At 39.3% G+C, this 23190-nt stretch overlaps 1 long non-coding RNA gene across 2 annotated transcripts; it reads left to right on the top strand.

Annotated features, from left to right (window-relative positions):
- The first annotated feature begins 18323 nt into the window (after nucleotides 1-18323).
- Nucleotides 18324-23190, top strand: LOC117282313. Of its 2 annotated transcripts, none has more exons than XR_004513033.1 (3): nucleotides 18324-19006; nucleotides 19659-19764; nucleotides 23118-23190. It is a non-coding gene; the product is annotated as an uncharacterized LOC117282313 (long non-coding RNA). The 2 variants fall into 2 exon arrangements; XR_004513034.1 differs by having other exon boundaries at nucleotides 22224-23184.

Consider the following 23190-nt stretch of genomic DNA (forward strand, 5'->3'; position numbering starts at 1 on the left):
CCCCCATCAGCTTCTGGACGGCTGAACCAATGTTTATGAAACCTGGTGTGTATATCATGGCACCTGAGCTCATTTCAGGGGCACACTTCATAAATCCTTCCCACCAGTCTCTGTCTACATGTGTGTCCCTCCTATCGTGTCTAGTGTTATTTTATTTCATTTGTTTGTGATTTGTTAAATGAAGCCACGAGTAGCTCAAATTGCTTGAACGATAGCGATTCGTGATCTGAAAAATATTACAGGTGCGAAACCGGCATCTTCATGGAGTCGCTGAGGAAATCCAAGAAAATTTTCATTCAGGATAGGCAATGCTCCGGCCCCAATTCGAACCGAGCACTCCCCGAATACAAATCGGAAGCGTTACTGACTGAGCCACCTTGCTCGAGTCCTCACTTCATCAACTAGATCAACGCCAATAAAATAAATACTTACATAATGAAGTTTCGTATTAATTATAAGAGCATAAAGCTATTAAAATATCATAAATTAATATATATTACTGATGCATCCCTGAATATTCGCGAACTACAAATCAATGCATAGAAGCGTATAGAGCACGTAAAGGCAAAACTCCATTCATTCTCCATCACAACGCTTATACTGAAGTCGAGTGGCCAGCTTCAGGCACCGGTCCTTCATCTCCAAAGAAATATATGATTGTTTGTTCATTTCATCGCTTTATGACGCTGTGGTCTAGTTACTTATCATCTTCATATGTTTTACGCTATGTTTTGGCAGGTTCATTGCGAATGATATGTATGAGAGTATGTCATATGGTCGTGACCTACTTAAGGCGTTCGGGTCGAGCGACTAAGGAACACCACTCAGTCAGCATAGCCGAGACTAGAGCTCGTGACCCCACGGATAGGAAACAAGCCTGACAACCACTACACCCGGTACCCACTCAACAACAGCCGGACACAGTGAACAGAGACACACATTGTCAACAGCGAGGCTTGCACAGCGGCAGTCCTGCCGGCTATTATGGAATGTTCCGCCTGTAGACCTGAAAATAGACAGAGATCTCTGGTTTGAACTTACGCAAGAAGATAGTGACGGGATTTGTTTCGTCATTTTCCTCAGTTCCTTCGGGCAGACATGGGAGCAATAACTTAAAATGGGCCACGCCCACTTCCACATGTTGTCAATTAGCCGATGACAATCCCATCAACAATCTAATCTAGACGACATACGCAGTTAGAAAAGAGTCTTTAAATAACTTTGGCATGATTCGTGACATCAAGTTCCCAGCAGGGAGCGAAGGGCGTGTGCTAATTATCGGGAGGTGCAGCTGGACCCCAGGATAGGGGCGCAGACTTCTACGTGCCCATTAGATTAGCAGCCCATTTGACACTGTGACAAGTACCAGAAGCGAAGTACAGTAAGAGTTTAATCCATACTGGTAGAAGGGCCCAACGTTTTAACAATCGTGCCTTTAAGAATCAGATTACTAATTCTTCCATCCACCTCTAGATCTCCCAGCATCTTACTTTCCATTACGTTTTCCTTCAAAACTCTGTACCTCTAATGTCTTCCATCCAAGCGACATGCTCAGTCTATCATAATGTATAAAAACTACACAACCCATAATATCTTTCAATTTTCTCGTGTTTTAACTCTTCTTACAGCCACGTATTTTCCTGAACACGATGCTTTCAAGTACTTATAATTAATTCTCTTCCCTTAAAGCAGAAGCCAAGTTTTAAACCCGTACAGAGCAGTTAGTGAAGTTATAGTTTTATATTTGCTGATTGTTATCATTTTAGAGTATATGCGTGATTAAGAACAATTTAACTAGGCATTTATGATTTATTAAAAACTCAGGAAATCAAGGCCGATCACGGTGGCTGCGAGGTCTAAGCCATGACCTGTCTTCGCCTGCTCAAACACTGGGGTCGTGGGTTCGAATCCCACTCGAGGCATGGATTTTTGTCTACGTTTATTCTGTGTTTGTGTCGTCCTCTGCAGGTAGCGGCCTTGTGACTGGCTGATCCCCCGTGCAAGGAGTCCTACCGACTGTCTAAATATTGAGAAACTGAAATGAAGGGACGCCTTTCACGAATGCCTTATGCTTCAGAGGAGACAACAGGAATATGAATGAATCAATGAGGAAAGCAACAGCTCTTCAGCTGTCTATTTTAATATTATCTTCTGAGTCTCCCTATTGTCCTTTCTTCCATGACGAATTTGACCCATAATTTTGTATACATTAATTTACTTTTCATGAGTGCTACGTGCTACGTGCTAACTGTTTAATTGCGTAGTTCTAACAACGTCAGCTCTGATGAGCTGGTATAGCCCTGTCAGTAACACAACAGGCAATGGGACTAGAAACCCGGGGTTCGATCACCAGCAGGACAAGCATTTTCTCTTTGAATTCACCTCAATAAGCCTGTCGGATGATGGGGGACACAAAATGAATATTGTTAAGATCTTTTCTTACAGCGGTTTGTCACTCTCCTTCATGTACTTCGAGAATGACCTCCACGCCACTATACACACCAAGAGCTAACAACTTAGGACGCGGAAGTAAATTTATCGTTATTTTCATATTTAACACTCAGCTCGAGAACTTAATGAAAGAATCGTCAAATGATAACATCTGTCATTAAACTTATTCATTTATCTCTCCCGCGTCGAAAATTCCCTCGCAATTTTGTTTCCAAACACCTGTGCTCTTCACTGGGCGCGAGAAACTAGATTGTGTAACCGAGCTGTGATTGGACGGTGCTGTCCTTCTACGTTTATTTAATTTTAAAATCCGAAACAAACGAGGCTTCGTCAAAAATTTAGAGGAGGCTTTATTCGAAATATTATTTAATTGGATCTTGGAATGTAGTATGTGAAATATTTAACACGAATCCTCACTCTGTGTAGGCTTTTACTATCGATAGGAGTGACATCTTGAAACCCCCTCCCTTATTATGACGTGTCATTCGCACAGGTCAGAGAGCCGTTACGTGTGAGGGTGGTAAGATGTGATAAGCGTGTGCTCCGATTCTGCAGCTTTGCTTGCATATCTTGTGCAGCTAGGACAGCGTTTGTTCCCGTGAGTTGTGTTAATTACATGATTTGCAAGTATTTGTAGCTTTGTATTAATTGAGTTGAGCTAAATGCACTATAAAATCATTCAGAAACGACTTTGCATAGGTTGGTGAACAAACAAGTCTTCGTACTTCACGAAGTAGGCTGTTTGTAATAGCAGGGAAGTGAGAATTACACATTTCGCAAGACTTTCATATATTTTTGCATTATAATTTCGATTTAAGTCGCATATATCATGACTACTAAATGTATAATTACTATTTGCATAAGTTAATTAATGTGAAGAAGTTGCAAATCTGGCGGTAATTTTGGCGGTTTTTTGAAGAGACAAAAACTGAAATATTTGCGATATGCTAAAAGGAGCAATTTATTTAGAAGTTCAGAAGCATTTGTTTGTAAAATTTTAGAGTCCTAACGAATCCACTGCTTTCTAGGAACTGTATAATTTGTAATTTACCTGTTCACATACTCGTATTAAGATGTAGTGTTTACTGCATTTGCTTGTAGCCATATTGGATTTCCGGGGCTTTTGGCGGCATGAGGAGCTTTCTAGAATAAATATAAATTACAAGCTTAATATTATAAATTAATAATTACGATACTTTGTAAAGTTCATAGTAATTTATTTTCTAGATTTTAAAGTCAGAATTTCAGATAGAAGTTCGCTTTCCTTCTGGATAGAAATACTGTATTATAATATTTACGAAATATTTAATTAATTTAGTGCCTTTGGCGGCGGCCGGATGTAGCCATTTTTATATCACATTTTGTCATTGGAGGCCATACATTTGTATTGCCGCCATTTTAATATTAACGACGTAAAAGTTCCAAGGCCAAGCAATACAGTCTAAATTAGTTTAAAGGAGCAGTAAATTATTATGGAAATACCAGTTACGGAATCAAATTTTGTGTTCTAAAGTGACAGTACTGTGATGCAGCTATTTTTCGCATACAACATTTCGAGATTGCAACATATTTAGTAGGCCTATGAGGCTTAATGAGATTATTTCTACTTTAATTATAATTATTATTTATACCTGTAAGTAACATCAGTGGAGCTCAAAAGAGCTTAAGAAATCTTAGAACGGTTAGTTTTATTATATAACTAGTATATATAAACAATCTGACGCCCAAGTTCTACATTCAGTGCTCTTCTTAATGAGATTATTTATAATTATTCTTTCATTAGAGTTATTATTTTCAGTAACATAAGTGGAGTTAGAAAGAACAGCAGAAACCTTAGAAAAGTTAGTTTTATTCTATAACTGTTATAGGAACAACCTGATAGAGAAGTACTACAGTCAGTATCCCTTTAATGGGGTTATTTATAATTACTATTTAACTGTAATTATTTATATGTAACAAATGAAACTCGAAAGAGTTTGCGAATTCTTAGAAAAGTTAGGTTATTATAATTATTATGTAAATCATCTCACACTGAGGTACTACATTCAATACCCTTCTTAATGAGATTATTTGTAATTATTCTTTATTTATAATTTTTAATTTATAAGTAACAATTGGAACTTAACAGAGATAGGTTAGTTCTAGGCCGTGTCATTGCTCAAGCGGTTAGTCGCTGGCTTCCCACCGCGGCGGCCCGGGTTCGATCCCTGGTCTGGTCAAGTGGGATTTGTGGTGGACAAAGTGGCGCTGGGGCAGCTTTTCTCCAAGTACTTCGCTTTACCCTGCCAATCTTCATTCCACCAATTGCTCCACAATCACCCTCACCTATCATCTGGGGCTGGTACAATAGGCCAGAAGTGGCCGCAGTACAATGGACTTAGTCCCCCCACCCAACTAGCATTAAGAAAAAAGAGGTTAGTTTTACTATATAGCTGTTGTATGAGCAGCTGATGATATCAAACTACTCTATAAATAGAATTATTTGTAAGTAATATGAATACAAAACATTCAGCAATAATGTTAGTGTTTCCAACTGCCGTTTCGACGCGTTGTCAAGACGGCCAAGACTGATACACCTTGAACTGGCCACGGCAGCATCCTTCCCCATCGCTTGAAGTCATCAAAAACATCTCTCACTGTATCATCACTGCTCTTCCCAGAACGTGGCCTGTTACGGGCACTGCAAGAGAGAATGTTGCAGTTCTGCATAAGAGCCTTGTTCCTTAAGGCTCATATTTCAGAGCCCAGTTCAGTCTTATCAGTGGGCCTGCTTTCAGCGACATACTCACTGCTTAACCCGCAGTTCTAATGTAGCCTTGGGCATGTTATTGCTAACTGCACCTCTCCACCTAACTGGAAAACAGATTCCATGGAGCTAAGTCCTTCTTGAAAAATCAGTATTTGCTCAGCCACGTTTCCACCATTTTATGGATACCGCAAGGTTCATTACCGTGTTCACAAAACCCCTCCACCGGTCCTTATTCTGAGCCAGAATAATCCAGTTCACATTCTCACATCCTATTTTTGGGAACAATTTTAATATTATCTTTCCATCTACTTCAGGTTTTCCTAGTGGTCTCTGCCTTAAAAATATTCTTGACCATTTCACCTACAATTCTACTGTTGTGTTGTGTTATGTTATTGCTAATAATGTCTAGCTAACTAATGAGAGAACTCCACCAATATGAGCCCTTCCTGAGACTCCAGTAGTTGCTCAGCTACTATCGAAATTCTCACCATTCTCTTCAACTCCAAGTTCGTTGCTGTGTTCACAAGAGCCTGCTACTGGTCTCTGACCTGAGCGAGATGAATCCAGTCCACAACCTTACATCCTATTTATGTGAGATCCATTTTAATATTATTTTCCCATCGATGTCTACGCTTTTGATGGCATCTTCACTTCAGGGTTTACCACTAAGAATGTGTACACAATTCTTTTCTCTGTATTCAGATCGAAATCGTGTAACTTCGTGCCTTTCACATGAAGCACATTGCAACATATGTTGATGGGTTGCCACTTGTCTTATTCATCATTCTGTTGCCACTGCTGCATTACGCTGCCTATGTTAATTTGAATTCTCCTGAATCTTATTTAGCTTCGACTGCTCTGTTTATCACATCCAGGACATAAGCAATTATAACTCAGGACGCGTACATTCAGGTGTTTCTGCCCTCCACAAGACAGCTACATACTGGCTAATATAAGAGTGTTCACTGCTCCTGTGTGACGCCCCTAATGATCGTTTACTGCCGATTGGTTTTCCCGGTAGGCAGAACCGAACTGAACTCAGCCTGATGCCCAGGAACGTATGCAGTTGATACAGTGTCGTGAGGAAACCTATCAGCGTTTAACCACTGTGACGAAAAATTCAACGAAGTAAAGTTCGTACAGGTCTTCCAGTAAATCATCAGCCCCGGTGAAGCAGTCTGTTTCAAATACAAATATTCGTCATCAGTTCATGGATAGAGCCCCTGACATTTTGCCACCGACAGACGGACAGACATGATACAAGTAACGAAAACCTACCTAAAATACCGGTTGTGCTAAAAGTTTGTCAATTTTGAGAATATTCAGAGGAAAATAGTTTTGCGTGAATCTTTTATCTTATTATGATTCAAGCAACATTTAAAATATTTTAACATTTCTTAGTTCTCTAAATTATATGAATATACTAAAAATGTTACGTCATGGTTTAAAGCTCTTTGAAATTATTCAAAACCGTTTAATTAGTGTGAAATGGGGTTCGTTCCCTCAGTCGGTAGTTAGGCTGTAACTAGATTCATAAAGCAATACTAATGATCGTCAGAAATGACGTCACAGTTAGATATAGAAATTATTTTATGGCAAGTACCGCACATGAGCGTACAAATTACCAACTATCTGACTAATGCACTAACTACTAACATTTCTTTAATATTGTAGTTGTATTTCTCTCTGCTTATGCATGGCCGGCAACCACTATCTTAATACTGCACGATTTGTACGTTCATATGTGCCCACTGCCATTGGGTGGTTTACTTCTAGAAACAAAATCTTTGGATTCAATTTTAAAATTGACAGCGGTTAATTAAACATCACATGCCCTGGATAAATTAATGCACCTGTTAATTCTCTGCCGATACAAAATCACAATTTTATTGCACCAGCGTTTCATAAACTGTGATATGCGGTTCGGGAAGAATCATCAAAGCACATTTGCAATCTGGCTGGACATTCTGAAACATGGTCATTATAATTTATAATAATAATTACCCATAATTATATAAACACATTAATCTTATTACTAGCTTAGAGTACAATGGGCCTTATACAGATCTTAGCAAGAATGTAAAACGGCAGATTTTATGTAACACCTGCTCATTAATTTCTAGTTACCAGTCTTAAATTTTAGTCTCTAACGTCTGCGACTTCGTTAATTGAAATTGATTTAAACTGCATTTTTCATTTCAATCGGTACCCGGGGCTGAGCATAAGAACTAAAGCAGTTTCATGCTTACTGAAGCATTAGCAATACAAAAGTATTGCGATAATATCAACAGAAGGTACAGATTTGTTGGGTGTGACAGGCAGACAGACAGATGGACAAATGCCAGTGAACACTGCCTGCATCTTAGGCCCTGAGATTCACGTGGTTTTCCTCAGAATGAAATTCCAATATACACTTTCTTCATATGCCAGTAAGCACTCCCTCTAATGCCTTGAGATTCTCGTGATTTTTCTCAGAATTGCTCACATAACTTTTCTTCATATTCCAGTGAACACAGACTCCCTCTAAGGCCCTGAGATTCACGTGGTTTTCCTCAGAATTGCCAATATAAGAGCTTCTGGTCATATGCCAGTGAACACGGCCTCCCTCTAATGCCCTGAGATTCTTTTGCATTCCTCAGAATTGTCAATATAAGTTTTCTTCATATGTCAGTGAACACGGCCTCCATCTAAGGCCCTGAAATTATCGTGATTTTCCTCAGAATTGCCAATATAAACTTTCTTCATATGTCAGTGAATACGGCCTCCTTCTAAGGCCCTGAGATTATCGTGATTTTCCTCAGAATTGCCAATATAAGAGCTTCTGGTCATATGCCAGTGAACACGGCCTCCCTCTAATGCCCTGAGATTCTCGTGATTTTTCTCAGAATTGCTCACATAACTTTTCTTCATATACCAGTGAACACAGACTCCCTCTAAGGCCCAGAGATTCACGTGGTTTTCCTCAGAATTGCCAATATAAAAGCTTTTGGTCATATGCCAGTGAACACGGCCTCCATCTAAGGCCCTGAAATTATCGTGATTTTCCTCAGAATTGCCAATCTGAGATTTCTTCATATGCCAGTGAACACGGCCTCCCTCTAAGACCCTGAGATTCTCGAGATTTTCTTCAGAATTGCCAATATAACTTTTGTTCATATGTCAGTGAACACAGACTCCCTCTAAGGCCCTGAGATTCTCGTGATTTTCTTCAGAATTTCCAATATAAACTTTCTTCATATGTCAGTGAATACGGCCTCCCTCTAAGGCCCTGAGATTCTCGTGATTTTCCTCAGAATTGCCAATCTGAGCTTTCTTCATATGCCAGTGAACACGGCCTCCCTCTAAGACCCTGAAATTCTCGTGATTTTCTTCAGAATTGCCAATATAAATTTGTTCATATGTCAGTGAACACAGACTCCCTCTAAGGCCCTGAGATTCTCGTGATTTTCTTCAGAATTTCCAATATAAGCTTTCTTCATATGCCAGTGACCACAGCCTGCATCTAAGGCCCTGAGATTATCAGAATTGCCAATATGAGCTTCCTTCTTGTTCCAGTGAACACGGCCTCTATCTAAGGCCCTGAGATTCTCGTGATTTCCCTCAGAATTACCAATATAACTTTTGTTCATATGTCAGTGAACACAGACTCCCTCTAAGGCTCGGAGATTCTCGTGATTTTCCTCAGAAATACCAATATGAGATTTCTCCATATGCCATTGAACACGGCCTCCTTCTAAGGCCCTGAGATTCTCGTGAATTTCCTCAGAATTGCCAATATGAGCCTCCTTCATGTGCCAGTGAACACGGCCTCTTTCTAAGGCCCTGAGATTTTCGTGATTTTCCTCAGAATTGCCAATCTGAGCTTTCTTCATATGCCAGTGAACACGGCCTCCCTCTAAGACCCTGAGATTCTCGTGATTTTCTTCAGAATTGCCAATATAACTTCTGTTCATATGTCAGTGAACACAGACTCCCTCTAAGGCCCTGAGATTCTCGTGATTTTCTTCAGAATTTCCAATATAAACTTTCTTCATATGCCAGTGAACACGGCCTCCATTTAAGGCCATGATATTCTCGTGATTTTCCTCAGAAATAGCTGTCAATACAAATTTTCATCTAACGTCAGCTGTAAAATAATTTAATTATAGTTGCACATTTAGGTCACAACTTTGTATCGATAGGCCTTTATGTTTACGGATACGTAACTCTAGTTATTTATTATATTTATGGGAAATAGGAATGGGATACTTTCACACAAAAATATTTTACTCTATCGTGTTATGTTAAAGTTACAAAGTTACATTACTGTTTAAGTTACAAGTTACATTACTGTTAAGAGTAGTTAGCTACTGAACAGGCGCAGACATTCACCTAACAACATTCCGACATGACCCCAAAAGTCTAGAGCACCATCAGAAAAGAAAGCTCCATCTTCAGTTTCGGATACTAAACCTGTCATTCTTAAGGCATACGTGACAGAAATCTATCTGAACACATTTACGTGCGTTACCAGATATCTAACGAGTCAATGGTCTCTAGCCATGTTCAGAATAATCAGACAAACTGTGTTTGTGGTATTCAGGTCGGCAGTGTGTGGTTCGCGAGTGTTATTTCGTGTGACATCATGTTCGCCGTGTGTTTATGTGAGTGAATACAGATATTGTTTGTGTGATTACAACGGCTCTCTGAGTGTTTGTGATAGTGTTGTGATACTTCCAATGGAGACAGCGTCCACCAGGTGCAGACTTGGAACCAGGAACCACACAAGGGAGGAGGAGCAACGCTCAAACCGTAAAGTTGAAACCAAAACAGTGCCGTTTCGGAACCTTTAGCGATTGAGGACCCATCCGCAGGAGGATGGGGTTGGGTACTCGCAGTAAATAAAGGTACCATAGCACACACGGTATTATCGTGGTCCAGTCCGGCCCCAGGCTGGTCACGATAACATAGTACCGTGCCAAGAGTACTCTGGATTCGCTGCGGTAGCCGCCATGACTCAGGGCTTAGGTTAAGGTCGAGTTGGACACTCTGTGGAAATTATATTTTTTTATTCTAGTTTGTAAGATGTTGTCCTCCCGCCCTCCCCGTTAGGTGCCCATGATAGGATTTCTGGTTAGGCTGCGTGAAGTTAGGCTTCGTGTCGGTTTAGTAGGGTTTAGTTTTAAGTATTTCTGTGTGTCTTTTTTTATGCCACAGGGTGCAACTCGACAGGGTTCGGTCGGCACGACAATGAAATCAGTGCGAGAGGGAGAGAGATAAAAAGAACTTTGACAATCTCTCTCTGTGATTAACTCGCATTGGAGGGACAAAGATCCAATAAAGCAAAACTTCATTTTGCTTTCAACCGTCTTTCAATTCAATGTTGAAAGATAAATCAATGGATCTGTATATACCAGCTATATCTAAAATAGAAATTGGAATTTATGGTGACATGTTATATTTGTTTTTGTGTATTTTGCTGCATATTCAATTTGATGACGTGTTATATTTGTGTGTATTGTGCTGCATATTCAATTTGATGACATATTATGTTTGTTTGTGTGTACTCGTATTGTGCTCTGTATTCAATTTATAAAATGTTGAAATGAGGAAACGCATAAGGTGAGTCAATAAAATGTGCTCCAGCATCAGCGTAAAAGAAGACATCGATTGTCATCATGAAGAATTGCACAAGGTAAGTGAAAATTGCTGCAGCTTCAGCAACGGAGAAGACAGCGTTTGTCATCACAATGAAACGCATCAGGTGAGACGATAATATGAGGGTGTTACATTGTTATTTCTCGAGAAGCACACCTGAATTTGGGACGATTATATTTCACGTGTCGACGACTGTTGTCGGAGTTTGGATTTTACGCGACAACTTAACTGCCGTAAAAAGAAACTTCTCTTTCGAAAAAGAATATGTTGTATTCGTTTTAATTGAGTATGTTAACGTTGGATAATTTTGTAAATAGCCGCTAGGCTATGCGACACAAGATAAAATTTCATTTTACGATGGCAAATTCTTACCATGCGCCAGAATGTCTCGCATTTTACCGTGTTCCTGTATTTTCGTTTCGTCTTGAAAGGAACCTCTTTCTAACCCGATAAATGTTAGTTGGGCCGCGCCATAGCTCAAGCGGTTAGTCGCTGGCTTCCCACCGCGGCGGCCCGTGTTCGATCCCGGGTCTTGGCAAGTGGGATTTGTGGTGGACAAAGTGGCGCTGGGGCAGGTTTTCTCCAAGTACTTCGGTTTCCCCTGCCAATCTTCATTCCACCAAATACTCCATCATCATAATCACCCGGGGCAGACTACAATAGGCCAATCAGAGGCCGGCGTGGTGAGTGGATCCAGTTTGACTCCACCCACCACTAAGCGAATTAAAAAAATAAGAATGTGAGTTGATTTTTCGAGAGAATCCGTCTACTTTCTTTTCGGCGAGTGCTCAAGACTTGAATGAAAACGGAAAGCTTTCCTTCGTTATGTCGTTTGTTTTATTTCTGCACCAAACGGCGTATATTTATCTTTCAATTTAATCGTGCTTTCCATTTTAACGGAGAAAACTGCAGTGAACAAATGGTACACTCAGTTGTGCGCTTCCACGAACGAAGATACTAAAACGTACAGCATTTTGTGTGAAGAATTTTATATTGAAAAGAAGACGTGTTACAGAAGAGATGACAAGACTACCAACAGCAGAGGTAAGCTTGTGTGTTCATTCGTTAATACAAATTCTGTTTGCTGATGTTCATACTGAAGTTGTTTTTTTTTTCTTTTGTTTCAGGTCCCCGCTCATATCCTGTGCCTCACCGTGGCGAGCGGGTGAAACAAAGAACGGTGCATCTCCGAAACTGAAAACATTGTTACAGTTATTCGCAATCTTCCTTGACAATTCCTGCATGCCTGTTAGTTTCTTCGTGTCTGTCTGCCGGTCTTTTTATTTTCATTGTGCTGATTTTTAAACATTTCGTAATTGAAATCATTTTTAGGTACGCAACTACCAGTTTATACTAAGCTCAGTTCAATTCAGTATGAACGGAAATACATTATACATACATATACAGCGTGTCCCGTCTTCTGTCTGGGCACTAAGGGCCGACATTTTGAATATCTCCAATAAGAACAGCCTGGTGGCATTTCTGTACTATAATTNGTCAGCCTGCTGTAAATATAACGCCCCTCCAAAAGATTTTCCAAGGGGAGGGGCAGGCAAAATATTTGCTCACAAGCACGTTTAAACCGTTTAAGAATATTTTGCTAACTTAAAAGATGTTGGTATACTGGCAGTTTACTTTATTTATTCAGTCTTGATTATTTTAAAAAATCACCCTTTGGGGGGCTAAAATGCTTAGTTTTTCTCCCCTCTGCTAGCGTAAATGGCTGTAAATTGAACAGATTATCAAATTCAGGCCGATAACAGGACTTGGGACAAGAATTTTGATGATGCCTACTTAAATACTCATTATTTTAATGCTAAGTGATTTTCTCGAAATTACGTGTTACTTGCAAACGTTACATAACATATTGCTTGTGTAGTTCATTCATCCTTGTGACCTTTATGCAGTAACTTATTTTCTCATCTGAGTACTTGATGTAAACATTGCAAAATATGTTCAAGTGTATCAGTAATGAGGGGCTTGAAATCAACTTACGTGGACGGAATCATACACAGTCACGCTAATATAATGTATGAACATGGATAAAATCTCATCAAAATCTGTCATAGAACCACAGTTACACGTAAATGCTGATGCATGCAGTAACACGTCCCCTAAAAATGAAGAAACGAGAACAGAATAAAATAAAATCATGATAAAATTTGGTATTGGTCTGTGAAAGGCAGTTTGGTTAACATAGGCAAGGCAGTGTGATATTGCAGACATACAGATGGACATGATGAAACTAATAGGTAGACTGAACGCACCGAAGGTGTGTGACTATCATTCAGTGCTTATTACATTACATTCTGTGGTATATATAAAGGGTGTCAAATATTAATTTCCGTCGGTGACCGTTTGCAAAATGTTATAGTGAATGTCCAAAATATGCTGAAACAAAGAATACTGTAACAGTGCAGACCACTGACGTGAAATCATATGCTTCGTTGAAGTCAGTTTTTTCAGACCACATTGCTAATAATTTGAAACAATGGGAAATGCATCGTTCTTTGGCTAAACAGGATAAAAGCTAACTTTAATTACTTCCTGGTAAATATATTCTTAGTGCCTGGCCATCACTATTGAGTATTCAGTTGTTCAAGAAGTTCTCTCTTTATAGAACCTGAAAGATCCTCATTCATCACCAACTCCCTCCTTTACATTCTACAAGTCCAGGAATATTAAAATAATTCTTGCATGAAACATGCCACATGTGCAGTGACGGTGACTCAATGGCCTTCCATTTACCTGACAGGCCCACGTCGTAACATTCCGTGCTATGGTGAAGCCAGATTGTTAATATAAACACAGATTTGGGTAGAAAAGGTAAACTTATCCCTGTGCTTAAGTAATTAAGCACTACGCAATGAAGATGTATGGGGGAGTGGATGTATGGATCCACGTTTTCTTGACCTTGGCACTAGCTTGAGATGAGTGGTCATTTTCACGCCCCGGCCGCTTTACCCCCGGGGAAAGAGACCCGGTACCCATTGGATTGGAGGCTGGGTTGACCCCAGAGCCGGTTTGGATGACACAGAGAAGATAAAAGTCTTCCCCCACCTGGACTCGAACTCTGATTCCTTGGTTGTTCAGCCCTTAGCCAGTTGCAATACCAGCTGCGCTATCCTGGCTCTATACACAGAATTGGGTTCCATTTTCAAATTATAACCGTGCAATATCGTCTGGGTGTTTTAGCAGCCCCTTTGTGTGTGAAATGCTTTTGGCCCTGGATGTCTCAGTATGAAGGTATATGCCTTGAATTTTATAACCACACTCCATCATAAGCACCACCACCACCGCCACNGTCGTTATTATTATTATTATTATTATTATTACTGTTATAATTAGAGAGCCAGGATGCCTCCGTCGGTATAGTGACAGGCTACTGGCTGGATGACCAGTGCTTAATTCACAGCAGAGGCAAAATTTTTCTCTACTCCAGTGCCCAGACTGACTCTGGGGTCCACCCAGCCTCCTGTCCAGTTGGGACCGGGGGCTCTTTCTCAGGGATAAAGCAGCTGGGGCATGGAGATGACCACTTGCTTCCACTAAGTGACAAAGTCATATATTTTCATGACACAGTGCTTAATCAGTTAAGCAGAGGGACAATTTTACCTTTACTTTACGCATGATTGTACTGGTTTGAAAACACTCCAAACATTTAATTTCCTTTAAAGTACCTCGTGTCTCTTCTGCTGTCATTGATTCCACTAAATGGTGGGTTTATTGATGAAAAGCCTCCAACTGTGTTTGCCTGCCCACAATTCTTAACCTTGCACCTCTGTCCATACTGTTCCCCTATTTGTATTATTATCAGCCACTTGCGTAAGCCACCTCTGTCTGTTCTCCTGAGACTGTAGTCTGGTTTCCATTAAACAGTGAGATGATGCATGAGAAACATTCAAATGTAGCTGCACTCCCACAGTTTTTCATCTTGAGCCCACAAGTTTCTCCTACTGGTTATATCACCCATCACTCATATGGATAAGCCATCTTGATTTGAGTTGTCCTTTGGAACTTTTGCCTTTTAACATATAATTCCAAATCCCTACCATGCCATCTGATTACATCCACTGTTTCAATATGGCCCAATCACTGTAAGCTTTTCATCCATGAAATGTCAATTTCTATCCTTGTGTTTCTGCAGAGCTTTCTCTACAACTTATTTGTTTACAAATTTAACATACCCTCTCCTGCAAACTTCTTCCTTTGTATTCAGGCAGTAAGGAAGTCCTGTTGTGTACTATCTCCAGCCCTACCCAACCAATTCAGTTTTGCTGGAGCAATTGTTGCATTTATAAATCATTTGCCACTGACGAGGCACAGTGGAACAAGACAAACTGAATCACCAGTCCAAGTAAAGCCCACTGATAAACAGCTTTCATTATGCAGACAGACAATTTATGTGGTTTTATTACATTTATGCAGTGAAATTTGTCAGAGGTTTATGATATTTCATTACTATGCCCATCAGAATTGTTTATATGGATGGGACTTAAGTCCCCCTCTTTTATCACATGCCTCCTCTTCAAAAATCGTCACATAGGACCATCAGATATTTGTGTAAAACATGAGGGTTAATAAAATGTGAAATAGAATGGCATAATAGATAACTAAACTAGAAAATCGCAAAAACATATGAGTACTTCGCACAAACCAACCTATAAATTCGACCTTATACAATGTTTATAACAAGTAGGTACAATATTTCTCTGTGACAGTGTTGTTAACCACCAAATGCCCGTCCCCCATTCATGCCTATCTTCATTCACTGCAGCCTCTGATACAAGTTAACAAAAAAGAATGAATACGACTACAGTGAACTATGTCTCTCAATTTTGGCATACTTATTTTCAATTAATTTAAATATTAATTGGTCTTATATTATGAAGATTATTGAAATGGTCAAATGACTTGTTTAAATCCTGAAAAACCATAGAAAAATTTAATGATTAAAAAAGGCAATAAGCAAATATTATTTTTGATATAACTTGTAACTTCAAATACAGGAAATAGATAGCTTTGGTTGTCTTTATTAATATAAACACACATAAGCATGAATGTGAAAACTATATATATTTTTTTCTCCTGTGGTTTCTTGCTCAACCCTAGGGTCCCAGTGAACCCCCAGTTGAGAGAGTCTGCTTTAACAGAAGGCTGTTAGAATCAAGGTATGTAGGTGCAAAGAACAGATAACCAGTAAAGAGGCCTGATATACTATTTCTAGCTATGGAGTGTTTATTGGCTCTAAGAACATTTCCAGTCAACAACTTAGAAGTGTTTCATAAATATTCAGAATTCCATGCAGTCAATACAAGATACAAGCGTGAACCAGTTGCAGATGTTACAATCTACCATGAGGTAGTATAGCATGCTGGAAGAAAACTTTATACCCCACCTAGCCCTGCAGTAAGCCATTCAAAATATCACTAAAGACAGTTTTGTGATTCGGAAATTCTGCATTGCAATATTATATTTAAGCATCCTGTTGCATTACTATAACTTTTACACAGAATATTAATAATACGCTCCAATCAATAATGCAACTATTTTATTCTTTTCCTTTTACCACATATTTTGGCCCCAGACCGCCATCATCAGGTATCTTAATTTACCAAAACTCTTATACTATACTGAATATCACTCATTCGCTTCACATGTAACTGCAGTATTCTGTGATATTAATGTTGTAGTCACAATCTAGCTAACACTAATTGACTTACCATATGCTGTAATTTACTGTTTATTAGAATTCATTAAGAATCATTAAAATTTAAAATGTATGTTTTTTTCTTAAAATTTTGTAAAATTCTGTTTACACCTCACTAGTGTGCTGTCCACTTGTCCAGACAATATATTTCAATCCTTTCCTTGGATGTTTATAGTGTAGCAGCGGCCTGTTGTTTTCTATATGTAAGCCTATTGTTTTTACTTTTTGCCCCTTGTCTGTAAGTCATTCTCTCCACCAGCATATGGTGTTTTCCTCTCTTGTAGTAGATGTTGTGAGGTGTAAAAAGTATTTTTCAAAATTTTAAGAAAAAGGAAACATACATTTTAAATTTTAATGAATTTTAATAGAAAGTAAATTATGGTGTGTGGTAATTCAACTAATGTTAGCTAGATTGTGACTACAACATTAATATCATGGAATATTGCAGTTACGTGTGAAGTTAATGAGTGATATTTAATACAGCATAAGAGTTTTGGCAAATTGAGATACATGATGATGACTGGTTGGGGCCAAAACATGTTGAAAAAGGGAAAATGAAAGGGAGAGAATAAAATAGTTGCATTGTTGATGGACCTGTATTATTCATATTGTGTGTAAGAACTTCTACCTTGCAGATTAATTCCTATTTTGATTAAGTACAACTTCACCAGTCATTGGTCAGATCACCACATAGTCAACATGTTTCACCCACACAGTGATTCAACTATTATAGTAAAATCCTAAAATATAATTTTGAATAAGTGTTTGACTGTATGCAAACATGTGTCTGATTGAAACAAATTTCTTTAACGTGTGGACTGTATCCAAGTGTGTTGTTGCCCATACTGCTAAGAAATCTTAGCCTAACTGTAGTCATGTATCTGATTGCAGTGCATAAACTTATAGGTTGCCTTTCCAAATGTGCTGTGTTGTTTTCTGATATAGGCCCATACCCTTTGTCTAGAGCTGGTGGGATACAGACATGTCTTCCAGCCCATCTCATTGGCAATGGTGGCTTTCAGAAACTTGAACTCAACTCATTGTGTCTTGTCTTGTCAGTTCATTGTAAACCTGATTTTTGAGGATCCAAGCAAAATTCACTCGCAGCAGCCTGTGGTAACAAGCCTCAACTTCAGCATTAATCACGGAGAGACAGCAGAATATTACAGGGATACAGAAAAATCATTAGAATTTAAGAGAATAGCTTCCATGCAGTGGTAAAATAACAAGTAGTGGGACATTTTTAATTAATTGGATTGACTCTCTTGGTATATTTACTAAATTTAAAATTATTTTGTGGGACTATGTATTCTAATATTCATTGAGGTTAGCTCTATGTAATCGACGTAACAACCCTGTGTTCTATAGAGTACCGGACAACGGTCAAAATGCAAAAACTCAAAACTCTCAAAACTGAGAGATCCCGCGGAATAGTAGAGAATTTCACGGCAACTAAGCAGCCGATGCCGGAAATATAGCCATTAAATGTAAGACTCGCATATAGATGGCAGTAAATGAAACTGCAAACCATTTCTAAACTGATCCATGGACAGTTGTAGCACGGACCTGCAGTTATTAGTAATCCTCGGTAGTTAGTATCAGTCAGTATTCCGTGGCGGTAGCCATTTTCGTAAATGGATTCAGGTTAGAATGGTAGTGTTGTCCAAGACATCAAAGTTATGAAACGTTTTCCCTCACTCGTAGACTGCAAGCGTCGGTTCGAATCCCACAGTAAGCATGGATGTCTGTTTGCGTTTTGTGTGTAGGTAGCGGCCTTCCGACCGGCTGATCCCCTGTGGAAGGAGGCCTACCGACTGTTAAGATACTGAAAAAAAGCGGTCAAGGTCCACAAGGTCTTCAGAGCCGTAGTAGGTGGAATGGAGTGGAAGTTTTTGATTTAATTAAACCAAATTTCATTAATGTGTGGCGTATGTAATTTCAGTATTAAGTTTTAAAAACGTGTCGACATAAGATTTTGCAGTAAGTGGACAATTATGGTGTGTAGCAGCATGTGTAATGTTCATCATATATGTTCCTGTAGTTTGAAGCTGGCAGTATGTAGAGTATTCGTATTTGTGGGCTGTTTCCGTCCTCAGATTACAGGATAAGGTAAGGAATCCTAGCTGGTTGGGCCTCCTTCCCAGGCCACAGTTTAGTTAGTTAGTACCAAGGAAACAATGAGTTTATCGAACAGCATGGTTTGAAGAAAGTGGGACTGCAGGCAGCGTTCAAAATACCTAGTGAAAAGATCATTTGAAAAGGCATCTGAATAACCAACCTGTAGATGGATTATTATTAATGATCATGTAAGCATAGTATAATTGTTACTACTTGTTTGACAGTTCTGGAGAGGCGCCTGTGGAGAGACTGTCATCACAACTGATGTCAGAGCGAGACAGAAACACGTAACAGATTCCCTGCCTCTGCTATATGTTCTATGATGACATCCTGTGTGGGAGGTATGTAACACATGAGATTTTTTGTACACTTCTGAGACTGAACATTTTTGAGTCAGTAGCCATGTGTGTATTCTAGAGGCCTCAGACACATCTCATTCCAGAGATCTGTCATCCTGATGGAGGTGTTTCTTAGTTTTGCTGAGTGGCAGAATAGTTCCTCAAATTCGGCACAACAGTTTTTCACTATTCACTGATAATCCATTGTTGAGTGAGTGCTGTAGGGTCAGTCTAGCGGAGGATAGGGTGCAAAGTGTATCAGCAGAAATAGGCAAGTGGCATGAAGCTGGGAAGGGCAGAAGGCCACACACACACACACACACGTGTCAATGCTAGTCTTCTTCTGTGTTTGGGTATAGCACTCTGTTGAAATGGTAAAGAGTACTGGCATTTTGCAAGACTTTGCTGTCACTTGATATCATTGCAGCAGATGAAATGTCAGCAGCAGTCATTGGTGAGGAGCGTATGAGTTCAGTCGGAGAGCAACCAGCAGGTTTGTGCATCACTAAAGTTTAGTGCCTCTTGTAGTTCCAAACTCAGTGTCAGGGGATCATCTTGATTTAGCACACTTGTGGGTTGGTTAACACACTTCATGGTGCACTCAGATTTACAAGTAGAATTTGTAGAGGTTTATCTGTGCTGTCCATGTTGGCAGTCCTGGAATGGTGGCATCAGTGAAGGGTAGCTGTTGCCAGCAATGAAGGCTGTCAAGTTTCTGAGTGAGCAGGAGCCACACGGCATCTTCCTCTCTGTGGATCCATGTAAGAGGCATAATTCAGTAGTCCCCCCCCCCACCCCACCAGAGAATGCATCCTGTTGTGTATCATATGCTATTTCTTACTGAAAACCATCATAACACAACAATCAGTAATGCGTGTAAGTAGCTCTAGGAGATACATTTGCTACATGTTTCGCCCATGGTTACCATAATAACTCAATCAATACCATATACAGTCACTAAGTAATTCAATAATAGTTACCAATGCTATATTATTTCCAGGTATCAAATATTTAATAATAACATACAACATAACAATGGGCCTCCAAACACCACATCAGCCGTTGTGTATATAATACATCCGTATAAGCATTACATATATTACATTTACAACCGCCAACTTCCAAATACCATAACATATACAACTTTTAACTATACTTTTGACTGTGTAACTGGTTATTTAAGACTTCAACTTTTATTGTAATTTATATTTTATGAATTTGATTTGTTTCATTCTGGTCTGTCACACTAACAGTTACAAAGACAAAAACAACACAGTCCAGTGTGACTATTTAAATTTTATCACTTGAAAACTCATCACCCTTACATGTTTAGATCCCTACGGATCATCCTCAGAGGTCATAAATACTTTTTCCAGAAACTACTATTACAATAGGTGTTAAATTATGTACATACACATATAATGTCTGAAATACACAATGTACACAATGTTCAACTTTTCACAGTCACAGCAGCCTTCCTGGTATTATTTTTTTTTTCTTGTTTAAAGTTTTTAAAGAATTTGTTGTTTAAGATTAAAATTTATAAACCATGCAGGTTCGTCTCAATTCTCCTGTTGTCTTTCTTGGAGGTGGCTGATCTTGTGCTGCTTGTCTATCTTGAGAAAGGAGAATCTTAGAATTGTCCGTGGCTTGCTGTGTTGTTTACACAGTGTAAACAACACAGCAAGCCACAAGCGGCACAAGATCAGCCACCTCCAAGAAAGACAATAGGAGAATTGATACGAACCTGCATGGTTTATAAATTTTAATCTTAAACAACAAAGTTTTTAAAAAACTTTAAAAAAAATTAATACCAGGAAGGCTGCTGTGACTGAAAAGTTGAACGTTGTGTACATTGTGTATTTCAGACATTATATGTGTATGTATATAATTTAACACCTATTGTAGTTTCTGGAAAAAGTATTGATGATCTCTGTGGATGATCCGTAGGGATCATAACATGTAAGGGTGATGAGTTTTCAAGTGATAAAACTGAAATAGTCACACCGACCGGTGTTGTTTTTGTCTTTGTTAAATCTTATATTAACTGAGATCATTTTATACCATTGTATACACTTGGAAGTTTAGCACTGTATCCTATATTTGACATGCGATTCAGTAATGAAAAGTTTAATATATTTGCCTGATGATGGCCTTTTGAAGGCCGAAACATGTAGCAAAAGTATCTCCTAGAGCTACTTACACATATTGATTGTTGTGTTGTGACGGTTTTCAGTAAGAAATAGTACATGATTTGTTAGTGTTTCGCCTGATGATGGCTTCATGAGCTGAAGCATGCTGCGACAATGTACGACCAGTAAACCGTGTTTATGCACAGAGAAGTGTCAATGAATTGTTTGGTAAACTGTTGTGTTTGACAGGAAAAACAAAACTCATATGTAGCATCTTCCTCTGTCTAGCTCATGCAGGGACCCTCCTGTACTGAAAGATGTGTGTGTTCAGATGCCAGACATGCGTACCAGTTTTTGTTAGCATATACAGTGCCCCATTTAGGCAGGTGACGTTCCCTGAGTTTTTTCTGAATATTTTCATTAGCAGACATGCCCCTGCTCAGTGGTAACTTAATCTTGGCCCCAGACTAAAGTGTTGTATAGTGTCTTGGGGTTTGTAGCCCAGTGGAGCTCATTAATATCACCCAATGCCATCGTCCTGTGTACCTGTCAGATAGACTGCACTAGTGATACAGTCGACACACAAAAACTACTACAGCCACGATAGAATACGACGGCATTCTCAAATGTTGACGTGCATGGAAGCACAGTGAACAAGTATACAGTGCAGTGGTCTCCCCAAAAGAGGGGAAATTACCTGAAGATGGCCCGTATGTGGCCAAAACATGTAAACTAGAACAAATATATGACTAGAGACATTTTAGAAAATTGGATAATCACTTCTAATGTACAGAATATGCTTTTAATGTCCTATTGACATATAATGATTTTAACATCAAGAAGTATTGAAATACTTTTTTAGTGTGAAACATATTCCTAATGTCTATTATATTGTTGCATTATTGATGGATACTTTGATAATAAAGATGATCATTAAATAGCTTGTGCCACTTGACAGTGAAGCATATCTTGAAAACTAAACCTCACAGGACACAGTTTGTGCAATATATTTGATGTTCTTGCTTTTTTTTCACTCTGTATAGTATGTTCAGATTTACAATTTGTAAAGCCGTGCATAATTGTTATAGTATATTGGCAGTTTGGGAGCTGTATCAGTGAAGAAAATCTGTATCGAGTTTGTGGGTGAGCAAGGATTGTGCAGCTTCTACAAGGAGCCCCCTGTACCACAGGTGTCATGTTGCATTCACTCTTCTAAGCCAGCATTTTTTGACCTTGTTACGTAGATATAGTAAAATGTAATTTCACTGCTTGATAAATTTTAGCAGCAAGAAACTCAGAAAAGACCCTGTTGCAAGTTTTCAATTGAATACAGGACATGACTGCCTTGCAGCACATCTTTGTAAGATAGGAATATATAACACAGAAGAGTGTACACTGTGCAACTTGCCAGGATCATCTATGGGAAAAGAACACCTCCTTCAGTGCCCTAATCTTAACAAGGAAATGCAATGTAGCAAGAACTTGAGTGCTCTCTATTGGGAAGCAAGAAGCAAAATGGGTTAAATGATCCCAAATGCAGCCATTGGAAATCAACCAACCAGCCAGCCAATATCTCATATTACTTTCCCCCCCAGTTCAGTACTGTAAGGAAGTAAGCACGGCATGTAGGGACCTTGTATACAGGACAGGTGGTGAGGGGGGGAGAGGCTTTCAGGTAGTTAGTGTAGCAGCATGTGTTTGGTCTCATATGCAGGGTTGTGACACAGGGTTAGTGATTGGCGTGCTTTGTCTAACGGTATGAAAATAGATTCCTACTTGAGCTCCTGCTTTCAGGTGGCAGCCTGTGTTAGGAGGAGCCACATGTAGGCTCGGTTGGTGGCATTCATTAGAGCAGGGCATCAGCCAGTCAGGAAATAACAGCACTACCTATTGTTAATCCTCACCACTAATGGAAGAAAAATAAAACTCTTGCTGTATTGTATGTACATCCCAGTAATTTGTTGTGCCATTTTGCATTGCAGGCCAGATCGTAGTCTGTACTTGATGTGCTGGTGTATGGGAGGCTTCTGAGATGGTGCAGCCTCTGGATGCAAG

This window comes from Cryptotermes secundus, unplaced genomic scaffold, assembly GCF_002891405.2.
Source record: "Cryptotermes secundus unplaced genomic scaffold, Csec_1.0 scaffold1290, whole genome shotgun sequence".
NCBI lineage: Eukaryota > Metazoa > Arthropoda > Insecta > Blattodea > Kalotermitidae > Cryptotermes > Cryptotermes secundus.